Source organism: Acomys russatus, chromosome 3 (assembly GCF_903995435.1).
Source record: "Acomys russatus chromosome 3, mAcoRus1.1, whole genome shotgun sequence".
NCBI lineage: Eukaryota > Metazoa > Chordata > Mammalia > Rodentia > Muridae > Acomys > Acomys russatus.
The window spans coordinates 57,359,306-57,375,477 of NC_067139.1; positions in this window are offsets into that span (position 1 = coordinate 57,359,306).

Sequence of the window (16,172 nt, forward strand, 5' to 3'; positions counted from 1 at the left end):
CCCCTGCCCCATTCAGTTCTGTGAAGCCAGGTTAGTCATTTTCCCCAAGGGCCTAAAGGCAGTAAAAGTTGCCATCTTTTCAGAGTAGGGAATAATGAGAGTAGGGGATAAAAACTGGGCGGGCAGCTTATGGCAGGGACCCGAAAAGCAACACTTCCAGAAATTGGCCAGGGATTTCCAGGAGGGAGCTCTGATTTCATATCTCCTCTTCACTGAGCACCCCTTCATTGAGTGCACATGTGAGTGTGGGCACTGAACTCCAGCCCAGGCACTGGTCCCTTCTGGTTGTCAGCTTTGGAACCAGATACCTAGGTTTTCAAGACGCAAATGTATTTATATCTGTTCCTCAACTTCAGCCCGTCTTCGAGAGAATTCAAAGGTTATACTTCAGAGGTGAAAAATGACACAGGAACATCACAGATCCGTTAAGAAAGATCCAGTCATGTGAAACTTCTGGTCCAGAGAATGAAATCTCTGCCTGGGCTGGAGGCCTAACATTGCAGTTAGGCAGACTCAATGACCTGTGTGATGAGGGCAGATTCACCCTAAGCCATGGTTAAAAGGTGGGCGGAATAATTATCTTTTTAATGAAACACTGTACTTCTCTTACCCAAAGTCCTTCACCCAGTGCTCTTCCTTACAGAGGCAGAGATGCTTTGTGGATCTGTATGCTTTTCTGAATTACTCAGAGAAGTTGAACTTTTCCTTTCCCCTTTTCTGTTTCTGCTGTACACATGCTCTTCCTAATACCCTTGGCTTCCTTACCTTTTCAAGAAAGCCCCCTCCCTGCCACCGGGATGTCTGATGCCTTATGGCTGAAGCCAATTTTCCTCAAACAACATGGCTCCTTTTCTCTCCCCTCTATCGTCTCCTCTGGGAAGCTGCCTGTATTTGCAGCTTTCCTGTCCTAGAGATTTTTTTTTTTCCTTGAAACCCTTATAAAAGTGTCCTCAAGCTCCAGGAAATTTCATGCAAAATCTCCACTTCAAATATTTAGCAGGGCAAGGTATCATCCATCTCCCTTTGAACTGTGCACCAGCATCACTTCTTTTTTTTTTTCCAGTCAGTTGAACCATTAGTCTCCTTTTCTGCCTTATGGTCTTCCTGTTCCCTATCTCAATATGGTACCCATCTACCACTAAATCTCAGGGCTGGTCTTCCTCATCCTTCAGTTTGCTCATGGTGCCATTTCTCCATAGTCTTTCTTTGAAGGTTCTGTCTGAAGTCACCATCCCTCCAACACGTCCACCCCAGAGGAAACCACTCCAGTGTCTAAGCTATTCTCCACTTTCTCATTTTATTTCAGATAATGCCTCTGACTAGAGTACATGCAGCCTGAAAGCAGGGAGTCTGTCTGTCTTGAACACAAAGTGTCTTCATCTATAAGCATAGGGAAAGGCACAATACAAATCCCAGAAAGATGTAAAAGCCTGAGTAAGGCAAGAGATCCATTTGGTCTGTGTCTTGGAGAGAGCACTGTGGAGAAAGTAACATTAAAGAACAGCAGGAAGCTAAGTGGCAGAGGGGAAGAAGGAAGGGGAGAGAGAGAGACAGAGAGAGAGAGAGAGAGAGAAAGAGAGAGAGAGAGAGAGAGAGAGAGAGGGAGGGGGGAGGGAGGGAGGGAGGGAGGGAGGGAGGATGATCTCCTTGGTGTCAGAGCAGGGGAGGGATTCGGGAGGCAAACATGGGACCATTTTCTGTTTATCACACCCCGATGCGGAAGGAAGAGTGGGGGTTTGGCCTACACTCTCCAAAGCATATTGTCTAAGGTGTACATCTGTTTTATAGACCCAGAGGAAAAATAATGCTTGGCTTATAAGGCTTTGTGACAAATAACTTAGCAAGGTAGCTGAAAGTCTTTTGTAAGCCATGTAAATCACCTTAAGAATTGTAAGTAATGCACTTATTTCTGTGCTCAGAGACCAGAGGGAATTTAAGTGAGTAGTTTTCCTTTAAAGACTCCCATGTGAAGTAAATAATATTTTAAAACATATATGAATATACCGATTCAATGTCCACTTTGACAAAGATGTGTATGTTCTAGAAAAGTTAGAACTCTCTTACTGCCTGTCACCAGACCTCACCCTTTTGCAGAAGTATACACCATGGTGAATGAGCTGTGGATGTTTTTTAACCCTATAAAAATGTGGTGCCATTTATTTACAGATTACTGTAAATGTAATGAAGGGTGGTTCTAACCTGCTTGAGAAATAATCTTAGTCAATGGATCTCTTCCTTCCCTTCCATGATGAACATCTGAATTAATCTGTTGAACTGATCAGGCCTTAGGTTCCTCATACTAATGTTGTATATTTTGACAGTTATTGAGATATTCACTTAAGAACCCTTGTTAGCTCCTAGTGGGGCTAACCCAAAGAAACAGTCATGAATCCATCAGCAGTTTATGCTTGGAGATGGTTATCATAGAGTAGTTTACTTTGATAAGACACTAAAGCATGATTAACATCCAGAAGATTAATTGACCATTAAGTAATAACACAACATCAAAACTGGAATGTTATCAAGCTATTAAAACTGGTAGCTATAAAATTTGCTGTGGCATGTGCATATGTGTCCATAATGTATTATCAAACATTGCCAGATATTGATGAAGCCTATAAAAGTTGAATACTTTGTGATCTCATCATGCCTGTAAATGTATTTGAGAGAATTAGTAGTAATTCTTGTTATCATCTTTATAATTTATTCTCCAAATACTTTCAATACATATGTAATACATTGAATTTGATTTAACCTTTCTTTCTTTCTTTCTTTCTTTCTTTCTTTCTTTCTTTCTTTCTTTCTTTCTTTCTTTCTTTCTGTTTTGTTGAGACAAGATTTCTCTGTGTAGCCCCAGCTGTCCGAGACTCACTTTGTAGACCAGGTTGGCCTTGAACTCACAGATACCCACCTGCCTCTGCCTCTTGAGTGTGGGATGAAAGGCAGGTGCCACCATGCCTGGCACTGGATTAACTTTTCAAATCAAGGTCATAGATATATAGTTTAAAAAGCAAAACACTATTACAAAGCTTTAAGATTTTAAAAAGCTCTTGTCAGCTCCCTTTATCTTTTTTGTTCGAGGAGTTTCTTTTTCCTTTGTTTTTTGAGTCAGGATCTTTCTATTTAGATTGCATTTGTCAGAGTTCTCTAGAGGGGCATAACTGATAGAAACATCGTTTTAATAAAGACTGTGGTCCAGGCAGTCTAATGATGGCTGTAGAATGAGGGAAAGGCCAAGAAACTGGTAGATATTTAGTTCATGAGGACTCCTAGAGAGGGCTGGTCTTCAGTCTACATTAGAATCCCAAAGAAGGGGTTCTAATACCAGCATAGGAATGATTTGCCAGTGAGAGTGAGGACAAAGCAAGCAAAATCAAGAGCTTCTTTCTCCCATGGCCTCTATGTGGGCTGCCACCAGAAGGAGGACCTAGATTTAGAATACATCTTCCCATCTTCCCACTCAAATGATCCGTCAAGAAAATCTCTTGATTGGGCTTTAGCTGTTTCCAGATGTAGTCAAGCTGACAGCCAAGATTAGCTATCACAAAGACCAAGCTCCTCCAATTCCCCATCACCTTTCAACAGCTTCTCCAGTTCTGGGATGTGGAGATTACAGGTGTGTGCCACAACCTTGACTCAGTGCCCTTCTCAGCCTCGAATCCCACTTTCCATGAACCCTGTTTCTTCTCATTTCTAAATGACATGAGTATTCTGATAATCCATTTTTTTCAGTTTCAGATTTTATCATTAACATATTGAAATTTCTAGGGACAATCATAGGAACACTTCAAGATATAGGCATAGGCAAAAACATCCTGGAAAGGATTCCAATAACACAAGAAATACTGCAGATTGAGCAATAGGAGCATACGACGCTATAAAACTCTGCAGAGCAAACACTTCCTAGAGTGAAGAGAAGTCTGTGCATGGAATGAGAAAGTATCTTTGCCAACAGTAGTGTGGGTTATACTTACAATCTCAAATATGGAAGACCTGAAAAATTAAGCACACAAAAGTTACCTCATGAATAAACAGGTTAATGAAATGAAGCAGACAGTTCTCAAGAGAAGAAACACCTACAACTAAGAAATATACGAAAGGCTTTCAAGATCCTTAGCTATCAAGGAAATGCAAATCAAGTCTATTTTCAAAATTGCATCTCATTCAGGTCATAATGGCTGACACCAAGGCAGCAAACTATAGCAGGTCATGAAGAAGAGCTGGTAAAAGAGGGGCCTTATTCATAACTGTGAAAATATAAACTGTCATAGTCACTATGAAAATCATATAGATGTTTATGTGATAATTAATATTGATATTTCTCAGCTACACCACCCCTGGGCATATACTCAAAGAACTCTGCAATCTATTCAGAGACACTTGCACATCCATGCTCCTTGTTGCTATATTCACAATATGTAGAAATGGAACCAGTCTACCTGTCTACCAGCTGATGAATGAATAATGAAAACGTGGAATATAGCACAATGGAATTTTTTTCCTTTATTTTTTATTTTTTTATTTTATTAATTTATGCATATTACATCTCGATTGTTAGCCCTTCTCCTGTTTCCTCCCATTCTTCCCTCCCTCCCATTTCTCCCCTTCTCCCCTCCCCTATGTCTGTGACTGAGAGAGACCTCCTCCCCCTATATATGCTCTCAGAATATCAAGTCTCTTCTTCGTATCTAGCTATCCTTCCTCTGAGTGCCACCAGGTCTCCCCATCCGGGGGACATGGTCAGAAAAGGGGCACCAGAGTTCGTGTGAGAGTCAGATCTCACTCTCCACTCAACGGTGGAGAGTATCATGTTCGTCGGCTAGGTCTTGGTAGGGGTTCGAAGCTTACTGCCTATATTCTCCTTGGCTGGTGCCTTAGTTTGAGGAGGACCCCAGGATACAGATCTGCCTGTCATAAAGTTTTTCTTGTAGGTTTCCAGGACCCTGTGGGTCCTACTATTTCCTCTTTCTTCCATGCTACTCTTGCCTAAAGTCTCAATCGGATATCCTCTCCTCTGACCCACTTTCTTGGTAAGTAAAGATTTTCATGGTACGTATCCCTTGGACTAGTGTTTGATATAAGTGAGTATATACCATTTGTCTCTTTTTGCTTCTGGGTGAACACACTCATTATGATAATTTCTAGATCAATCCATTTGTCCACAAATTTTGGGAATTCCTCATTTTTAATAGCTGAGTAGTATTGGATCGTGTAAATATACCACAGTTTTTTAGTCCAATCTTCTACTGAGGGTCACTTAGGCTGTTTCCATGTTCTAGCTATTATGTATAAAGCAGCTATGAACATGGTTGAGCATATGTCCCTATTATGTGGTAGGGCATTTTCTGGGTATATTCCAAGGAGTGGGATGGCTGGGTCTTGAGGAAGCCCTATTCCCATTTTCCAGAGAAAGCGCCAGATGGCTTTCCAAAGTGGTTGTACTAGTTTGCATTCCCACCAGCAATGAAGGAGTGTTCCTCTCTCTCCACATCCTCGCCAACATGTGGTGTCATTTGAGTTTTTGATCTTAGCCATTCTGATAGGTGTAAGATGGAATCTCAGTGTCGTTTTGATTTGCATTTCTCTGATGACTAACGAGGACGAGCATTTCTTTAAGTGTTTCTCGGCCATTTAATATTCCTCTGTTGAGAATTCTCTGTTAAGTTCCAAGCCCCATTTTGCAATTGGGTTGTTTGGTTTTGTGGTGTTTAATTTCTTGAGTTTTTTATATATTTTGGATATTAAACCTTTGTCAGATGAAGGGTTGGTGAAGATCTTTTCCCATTCTGTAGGCTGTTGCTTTGTTCTCTTGACAGTGTCTCCTGCCTTACAGAAGCTTCTCAGCCTCATGAGGTCCCATTTATTAATTGTCGACATTAAGGCCTGGGCTGTTGGTGTACTGTTCAGGAAGTTGTTTCCTATGCCTATGTGTCCCAGGCTCTTCCCCACTTTTTCCTCTAACTGAATTAATGTCTCTGGTTTTAAGTTGAGGTCTTTAATCCACTTGGACTTGAGTTTTGTGCATGGTGACAAATAAGGGTCTAATTGCATTTTTCTACATGTAGACATCCAGTTAGACCAGCACCATTTGTTGAAGATGCTATCCTTTTTCCATTGAATAGATTTGGCTTCTTTGTCAAAAATCAAGTGAGCAAATGTGTGTGGATTCATCTCTGGGTCTTCGATTCGATTCCATTGATCCACCAGTCAATTGCTTTGCCAGTACCATGCTGTTTTAATTACTGTTGCTCTGTAGTACAGCTTTAGATCAGGTATGGAGATTCCTCCGGAGGATCTTTTGTTGTATAGGATTGTTTTTGCTATTCTGGGTTTTTTATTTCTCCATATGAATTTGAGAATTGATCTTTCAATGTCTTCAAAGTATTTTGTAGGTATTTTGATAGGAATTGCGTTGAATCTGTAAATTGCTTTTGGTAAGATGGCCATTTTTACTATGTTGATTCTCCCGATCCACAAACAAGGTAAATCCCTCCATCTTCTCATGTCATCTTCAATCTCTTTCTTCAGAGGTTTGAAGTTTTTTTCGAATAAGTCCTTCAATTGATTGGTTAGAGTTACTCCTAGATATTTTATATTGTTTGTGGCTATCGTGAAGGGAGTAGTTTTCCTAATTTCTTCCTCTGCCTGTTTGTCATTTGTATACAGGAAAGCTACTGACTTTTTTGAGTTTATTTTGTATCCTGCCAATTTGCTGAAGGTGTTTATCAGCTGTAGGAGTTCTCTGGTGGAATTTTGCGGGTCACTTGTATACACTATCATATCATCTGCAAATAAGGATAATTTGACTTCTTCCTTTCCCATTTGGATCCCCTTGATCTCCTTTTGCTGTCTTATTGCTCTGGCTAGAACTTCAAGAACTATATTGAAGAGATAAGGGGACAGGGGGCAGCCTTGTCTGGTTCCCGATTTTAGAGGAATTTCCTTGAGTATCTCTCCATTTAATTTAATGTTGGCTGTTGGTTTGCTGTATATGGCCTTTATTATGTTTAGATAAGTGCCTTGTATTCCCGATCTCTCCAGAACTTTGAACATAAATGGGTGTTGGATTTTGTCAAATGCTTTTTCTGCATCTAAAGAGATGATCATGTGGTTTTTCTCTTTCAGTTTGTTTATATGGTGGATTACATTGATGGATTTCTGTATGTTAAACCATCCCTGCATGCCTGGAATGAAGCCTACCTGGTCATGGTGAATGATGTCTTTGATATGCTATTGTATTCGCTTTGCGAGAATTTTGTTGAGTATTTTTGCATCAATGTTCATAAGAGAAATTGGTCTGAAATTCTCTTTTTTTGTTGGATCTTTGTGAGGTTTAGGTATCAATGTGACTGTGGCCTCATAGAAGGAATTTGGTAATATTCTGTCCATTTCTATCCTTTGGAATAGCTTGAATAGTATCGGTATTAGCTCCTCTTTGAAGGTCTGGTAGAATTCTGCACTGAAACCATCTGGCCCTGGGCTTTTTTTGGTTGGGAGACTATCAATGGTTGCTTCTATTTCTATAGGTGAAATAGGGCTATTTAATTTGTTTATCTGGACTTGGTTCAATTTCGGCAAATGGAATCGGTCGAGAAATTTGTCCATTTCCATTAAATGTTTGAATTTTGTGGCATAAATGCCTTGAAAGTAGGTTCTTACGATGTTTTGTATTCCTTCGGTGTCTGTTGTTATATCTCCCTTTTCATTTCTGATTTTGTTAATTTGGATAGTGTTTCTCTGTCTTTTAGTTAGATTGGCTAACGGTTTGTCTATCTTGTTAATTTTCTCAAAGAACCAGCTCTTGGTTTTGTTGATTCTTTGGATTGTTCTCTTTGTTTCTAATTTATTGATTTCAGCCCTGAGTTTGATTATTTCTAGGCATCTACTCCTCTTGGGTGTTTCTGCTTCTTTTTTTTTCTAGATCTTCCAGATGTGTTGTTAGGTTGTTTATGTGGGATGATTCCTTTTTCTTTTTGAAGGCGCTTAGTGCTATGAATTTTACTCTTAGCACTGTTTTCAATGTGTCCCACAAATTTGGGTATGTTGTTCCATCATTTTCATTGAATTTCAGGAAGTCTTTTATTTCTTCCCTTATTTCTTCTGTGACCCATGTGTCATTAAGTAGAAAGTTGTTTAGTTTCCACGTGTTAGTATGCTTTTTGTTATTTCTGTTGTTGTTGAAGTCCAGCCTTAGACCATGGTGATCTGATAAGATACAAGGTATTATTTCAATCTTCTTGTATCTATTGAGGTTTGCTTCATGACCAACTATGTGATCAATTTTAGAGAACGTTCCATGGGGTGCTGAGAAAAAGGTTTAATCCTTTGCATTTGGGTGGAAAGTTCTGTAGATATCTGTTAGATCCATTTGATTCATGACATTGGTTAATGAGGTTATTTCCCGGCTTATTTTTTGATTCAAAGACCTATCCTTGAGTGAAAGAGGGGTGTTGAAGTCTCCCACTATTAATGTGTGGGTATCAATGAGTGGGGCAAGCTTTGTTAATAACTCTTTTACAAATGTGGGAGCCCTTGTATTTGGAGCATAGATGTTCAAAATTGTGATGTCTTCTTGGTTGACTTTACCTTTGACGAGTACGAAGTGACCATCCTCATCTCGTTTGATTAATTTTGGTTGAAAGTCTATTTTATTAGATATTAGAATGGCTACCCCAGCTTGCTTCTTGTGACCATTTGCTTGGAATATTTTTCCCCAACTTTTTACTCTGAGGCAATGTCTGTCCTTGTGGTTGAGGTGTGTTTCTTGAATGCAGAAGAATGTTGGGTCATGTTTATGCATCCATTCTGTTAGTGTGTGTCTTTTTATTAGAGTAGTTGAGACCATTGATGTTGAGAAATATTAATGACCAGTGATTGGTAAGTTCCTTCATTTTTGGTATTTGTAACAGTTGAGATTTTGTGAGGTTGTGATTTTGCAATGGTATATTTACCTATTTCCTATGTAGTTTTGGTTGTAGTTTGACCAGTTGAGGTGGAGTTATCCTTCTAATAGCTTCTGTAAAGCCGGATTTGTGGCTAGGTACTGTTTGAATTTGTTTCTGTCATGAAATAACTTGTCTTCTCCATCAATGGTTATTGATAATTTTGCTGGATATAGTAGTCTTGCCTGGTATCTGTGTTCTCTTAGGGTTTGCAGCACCTCTGTCCAGGCCCTTCTGGCTTTCATGGTCTCTGCTGAGAAGTCAGGAGTAATTCTGATAGTTTTGCCTTCATATGTTACTCGGCCTTTTTCTCTTGCCGCTTTCAATATTTTTTCCTTGTTCTGTATATTTTGTGTTGTTATTATTATGTAGCGGGAAGCTTTTCTTTTCAGGTCTATTCTATTTTCAGGTCTTTTCAGGTCTATTCTATTCTGTAGGCCTCTTGTATGCTTGTATGCATCTCTTTCTTCAAATTAGGAAAATTTTCCTCCATTATTTGATTAAAGATGTGTTCTGGGCTGTGGGGTCAGCTGTCCCCTTTTTCCTGTATCCCTATTATTCGCAAGTTTTGTCTTTTCATGTGGTCTTTTAGTTCTCGAATGGTCTGTGTTAGGAACTTTTCAGATTTAGCATTTCCCTGAATGGTTGTTTCCAGTTCTGCGATTGTATCTTCAAGTCCTGATACTCGTTCTTCCATTTCTTGCAATCTGTTAGATAAGGCCACCTCTGAGATGCTTGCTTTCCTCTTTGCAGACTCTTGATCACGTTTTTCTTCTGTGTGTTCCTGCATCATAGCTTCCATTTTTATCTTCATGTCTTGGACTGTTTTAATGATTTCCTTCATCTGGTTATTTATATTTTTCTGAAATTCTTCAAGTGCCTCTTTATATGACTCTTTTAACTCTTCAGCCCTCTTGTTTGCCTCCTCCTGCATTTGTTTACAGATTTTATTTGTTTCTTCCATTATCATCTTCTTTACTAAGGACTTGAGGTCATTTTCTTGCCTATCCATTGCTGTTAGGTTCTCTAGGTTGTTTTCATTGGGAATGTTGGAATCCGGAGATGCCAAACTGTTTTGGTTTTTGATAGGATTCTTACACTGTCCTCTTGTCATTTTGATGGCTCTGGGGTTGGAAGGTATTTTGTAGTGACCTTCGCTGGTTGAGAGTGGTTAATTGATGACTGATTATAGGTCAGGTGCTCTTGCCTGTGGGGATCAGGGGGTATTTTTGTGGAACAGCTAGGTGATCCGGTTTCACTCCTGGTGATTTTCATCTGCCCCCTGGACTCCAGGCTGAGCCAGCCAAAGTAGATATCTGTTTGGACTTTACTGCTGTAATTCAGATCAGCAGTCTTGGGACCTAAAATAAGGTCTGCACACAAACGTTCTGGCTGAGTAGGTTGATCCCAGCTGCCTGTCCTTCCTGTAGATTTGTAGTCAAGACCCCAGGTAGATCAGATCTTCTGGGGGTGTAGCTGTCTTTTAGCTCTGCCTTTATACCCTGTAGCAGTGCCCAACCTCTCCCAGTACTATATGCCTAGAGAGACCAAGGTCGCTCTTGGTCAGCAATTAGGCACTGCAAGCAAGACCCTCTTTTCGTCTCCCGATAAAGTGAGAGTGCCTGCCTTGCTCGGGCCAGGATCTCCACTGGGCTCTCTCATTCAGGGAGCACGGAGCGCTGTGCCAGGGCCTTGCGGCTGGGCAGTTATTAAGACTGGCTCTGCAGAGCTCTGGTGGCCGCTCACTGGCTGAAATCTTTCCGCCGGGGTATGTGGGTCCCCCCCCACTCTGGGTCAGCAATTAGACACTGCAAACACAACCTGTCCACATCTCGTCTCCTGATAATGTGAGAGTGCCTGCCTTGCTCAGGCCAGGATCTCCAGCTGGACTCACTCGTTCGGGGAGCGGGGAGCGGAGCGTAGAACCAGTGCCTTGCGGCTGGGTAGGGACAAAAGGGTTGCAGTGCTCTGGCAGAAGCCCGCGGACCCAGGTCTTCCCGCAGGGCTAATAAGTTCAGCTATAGCTCTAGGCAAGACTCACGTCTCCCCATGGGTCTGTGGAAGCCGCTCAAGCTGATTTCTCACTGGTGCTGTTTGCAGGCTCAGTCCACTGTGATTGGTGTTAAGTTTGGCCCCAGATGGCCAGTGAGCTGTAGTCCCACTATAACTGTCTCTGTTGGGTCCCGCCGCCTGTGTTTTCAGTTGGCCTAGGCAGGTGACCTCTGCAGTTTGGGGTGGTGCGGAAGGAGGAATCCTAGGGCAGATTCACCCTCTTCACTGAGATTCCTCTGGCTGGGGACTCTGGAAAAACCCCTCCCCAAACAGCGAGTCTGTGCTTTATATACAGGCTGCAGTTTCCATGTGGATTCCGTCTCAGAGTTTGGGGAGTGCGTTTAGCACCTCCGGGATGTTGCTTGACCCAGGGGGGTAGGCCCCCTGTTTGGTCTGCAGCCTTTGGGGCCCCACTCACCTACAGTTCTCAAAGTCCAGCAATCTGTTGCTCCTCTTATGTCTCCACGGAGTAGATCAGATACGTGGCTTAATGGACGGCGCCATCTCGGAATCGCTCAGCACAATGGAATTTTAGTTAGCCATGAAGAAAACAGAAATCATGTCACAACAGGAAGATGTGCAGACACAGAAATAACCATATTAAGCAAAATAAGACAGATTAAAAATACACATACCATATTTTCTCTCACACACAGACCCTAGATTTCAACTTTTATATACGTGGGGAGGGCATAACTCATTAAACCAGAAAGGAGACTGTGAGAGTCAGGGAAAGAGATCTTAAGAGGAGGGTAATAGAATACATGAAACAGGAAACGGGAGGGAAATGGGGATAAGAAAAGGGGATGAGAGGGGGATGAGAGGGGAGGGTAGATGGGCGTAGGGAGATGTGTATAGTGAGGGCCAGTAAGAACAGTGTATGTATAAAAATGGTGAAACTCATTGTTTTGTATGTTAATTTAAAAACCAATTGAAAAACACCATAATAATTTAAAAGATAAAAACATTTAATTTTTTTCTACTTATGCCTATTATTAAACATGTAATCTCTCCTCTCTCTGACACCCCAACATAATAATACAGTAATATCTGATTAGATATATCCCTTTTGCTGTAACTATAAATACTATTTTGGGATATTGTAGCTATTTGGCTTGTCCTGTAAAATCTTGTTTCCTGGAAGTGATAATTTCCTCACTTTCCACTATTTTTTCTATTTCTGTTTACCTAGGGATAACTCCCACCCAGACTTTGTAGGAGACAATTTACCTTCTTTCAACTACAGCGCCTCAAGGCTCAGGCACGGTGCAGTCTTCTGGCTACTTTTGGAAGAGCAATGCTATGCTGACTTTTGATCCTTTGTTGAGATCCGATTTCCTCTCTGCAGATTTTTGGAATGCTTTTTCTTTTATGCTATTCTGAAGCATTGAGACACTGTTCTTGGTTGTAGGTAATTTTGTATTCATTTTGTAGGACAGCCAGTATCCCTATTAGTCTGAACACTTATCATCTACAAGGCTAGGAAAGTTTGCTAATTGTAGCTTTGGAGTGTTTGTCCCTCCAACCTCTTGCCAGCGGGGCTTAGGGTGCTGCGTCAGTGATTGATTTAGTTCAGCTTTGTTTTATTCTCGTATGCCAAGTGAACATCATGGATATACTTAATGATACTCATTAGTAAGTTGTTCTCTGTGATAAACACCACAAGTAAATATGGAAATGTAAAGTAGAACTGCTACAACACAGGCCATGCTACAGATAAAAATAGAAGTGAGAAAGAAGAGGACTGGCCTGGAAAGGAGGGAAGAAAGGGAGGAAGGGAAAGAGAAGGGGAAAGGAATGGAGAACTGGATGGCAAGACAGACGCAAGCTTCTGATATGCAGAAGAGCTCTGCTATAATAGCTCCTTTTCACTACTAAATCACGGTATACACACATCCAGCACTGTATGTGTGCCATTCTTTGTGTGTAAATTCTCTCTCTTCAGTCCCATGGAGTAGGTATAGCCAATATTTTTATTAACAAGTAGAACCTGAACTGCAGAGCCTGACACAGCTTGCCCACATTTACACAGGTGGGAAACAGCAAGATCAGGACCGAGTCCCAGAAAGCCTGTGGCCACACTGACTCCCCTGCCTCGGGGATCACTGTTTTCCCTTAGTGCTGAAATTCAGAGAATTCTTCCCAACTTGAGGGAATTTTCACTTTCTTCCTGGCTACACTGGAGCGGCACTTCTCAAAATCTTTATTTTCCAGTTTGATGTTGTAACAGCCTGGCCCAGCCTGGGGCATCTGTAGCTTAACTCAGATGAGCGCCGAAGCCCCTCCCTCATCCCCTGAAACATAGCTGAGATCAGACTGTTTTGTGCTTAACAAGAGATTTTTTTCAGAGTGCTTGGGAAGCAGAAGAAGTTTGGCATGCCCACAGCAGAGCCCCACCTTGCCCCTGAGACTTCTCAGGGTGCTCCCTGGCTGAGTTGCTGCAAGCCACTACATTGAAGTCATGACCCATGTCAACTATAGAAACAGACCTTTAGCTGGGCCTCTATGTTGAGTCTTCATTCTGCCAAAGCACACCAAACCAACCAGCCAATCACAAAAGCTTCTTCCAAAAGGAATCCTAGCCATCCCTGGGACTCATCTGCAGCCCGAGTAAAACAGAAATGAGGTTGAATTGCCTTTCACCAATTCAAAATGCTCTTTAAACGATTGTACACAGGCAGGCATGGTAGCGCACGCCTGTGATCCCAGCACTTGGGAGGCAGAGGCACGTGGATCTCTGTGAGTTCGAACCAGCCTGGCTTACAAAGGGCGTCCAGGACAGCCAAGGCTACACATAGAAATCCTGTCTCAAACAAACAAACAAATGAACAAACAAAACCAAAACCAATAAAAACAAACAAACAAGCAAGCAAGTGTCCACAAGCCCCTCCTAAGTCTACACAATGAAGTTAAACTTCTGCTAGACTTGCAGGAATCTACCCGGCAGCGTCACAAAACCCTTTCTCACCCTTCAGCTTCAAAAGGTGTCGTGGTTCAAGCTTATTCAGGTTGTCATGTTTTACATTCAAGAAGTGTTTGCCAGCTTTCAGCCCTATGTCCTAGCCATTATGTCCTTGCACCTGAGAGATTCGTGCCATGACTTTGGAGAATATCCATGACATTCCAGTGGCCTTAATGATGCGGGGCTCTGGCTATGAGCTTCCACCTGCCCACTTTCCATGTTCCTGTGGGCTTTCCTAGGTGCCTTTTTATCTCGAGTTGCCTGTCCCCCAACCTTCTTCTTCCTAAAGCAGGATGTTAGACTGTATCTCAGGAACTCAAAAGGAACCTACCTTCCTTCCTTCCTTCCTTCCTCCACCCCCTGTCTTCCTCTTTTCCTCCATCCCTGTGCACTGTGTACATTGAGCTTTATCTGTGCTTGGGTCCCCCAGTACCCCCTCACTCTCCTCTTTTCCCACCCCAGTCAGTCTGCCTTTTCTCTACACATGGTTTTGTTTCGATTTTCATGTCATATATGCATACAGGAGTCTACATATTTACATAAAAATCTAGGAACTCTAAAATGAGAGAAAACATATTTGTCTTCTTGAGATGGCTTTGATTTATTTAATATGATTCCCTCCAGCTGCACTAATTTCCTACAAATAGTATACCTTTGTTCCTTGTGAAGGAAAAAAAGATCAGTGAGTACGTATGCCATGTTCTCTTTGTTTATTCCTGTTTTCTGATGTCTAGGTTGGTTCCATAACTTAGCTATTGTGAGTAGGACTGTAGTACACATCTCTGGGACATGTGGACTTGAAGTCCTTTAGGTAATTATCAGGAGTGGTACAGGAGGATGAGTCATATGGAAAATGTAGTTTCAGGTTTTTGAAGTATTGTACTGGTTTCCTTGGTGGCTGTACTACATTACATACCTGAGCAGCAGGGTATAAGGGTTCCCTTCCATCTGCAAACACACCACCACTTGTTGTTATGGCTTTTTAACTAATGCTGCTCTGACTGGTGAAGGATGGAATCCCAATGTATGCTTAATTTGCATTCCTCTGATGGCTGGTGTCCACTGCTGTGCTAGAACACCAAGACCAAAAGCAACATGCTGAGGAAAGGGTTCACTTGGTTTACATAACCAGCTCACACTCCACTGAGGGAAAGCCAAGGCAGAAACCTGGGGGCAAGTGCTGAAGTGGAGGCCACAGAGGAATGTCACTTACTGCCTTTCTCATGCCAGTCTGCTTTCTTCTAACCCCAGGACCACCTGACTATGGGTGACACCACTCCCAGTGGCCTGGGTTCTTCCACACCAACTATTAATCAAGAAAATGCGCCCCCTCCCCCAGACTTGCCTATAGGCCAATCTTATGAAGGAATTTTCTCGCTTAAGAATCTCCATTCTTAATATGTCTAGGTTTGTGTCAAATTGACAAAAACCAAGTGGCACAGCTAGTGAGGTTGAACAGGTTTCATGCACAGGGTGAGAGCTGAGGGTCTAGTCTCATTCTTCTAAGTGTGGACATCCCAATTTCTCAGGATCGTTTGTTGTTTGGTTGGTTGGTTGGTTTCTACAATATATATTTTTGGGATCTTGTAAAAAAAAAAAAGTCACATGCATATAGCTGGGTAGGTTTGTGTCTGAGCCTTTATTTCATTTGCTGGATCTGTGTGTCTGCTTTGGTGTAGGACCATGCTGTTTTTGTTACTATGGCTCTGTAGTATAGCTTCAAATGTGACAAGATGATAGTTTCAGGGTTATTTTTCTGCTCAGGATTATTTTGATTATCTAGGGTCTTTTGTGCTTCCATGTGAATTTCAAGTTTAGTTTTGTTTTTTTTTTTATTCTATGAAGAATGTCATTGAGTTTTTGATAGGGATTTTTACTGAACCTGTAGATTGTTCTTAGTACAGTAGATATTTTCAATATATTAATCGTTCTAGGCCATGAGCACAGGAGTCTTCCCATCTTTGTCTTCTAGTGTCTTCCTCAGTTGTTTTCTTCATTGCAGAGGCCTGCACTTCCTTGGTCATGTAATTACGCTGAATCAGGTTAGGTTTTTGTTTGTTTGTTTGTTTGTTTTGGCAACTGTGATTGTGAATGGGATTGTTTTCCTAAATGCCCCTTCATCTTGTTTATTATCAGTATGTAGTTTCTGATGTTAATTTTGTATTTGCACAGTTTACATTAACACAATTCATACTGGCTTTTCTCACAGGGTTTCC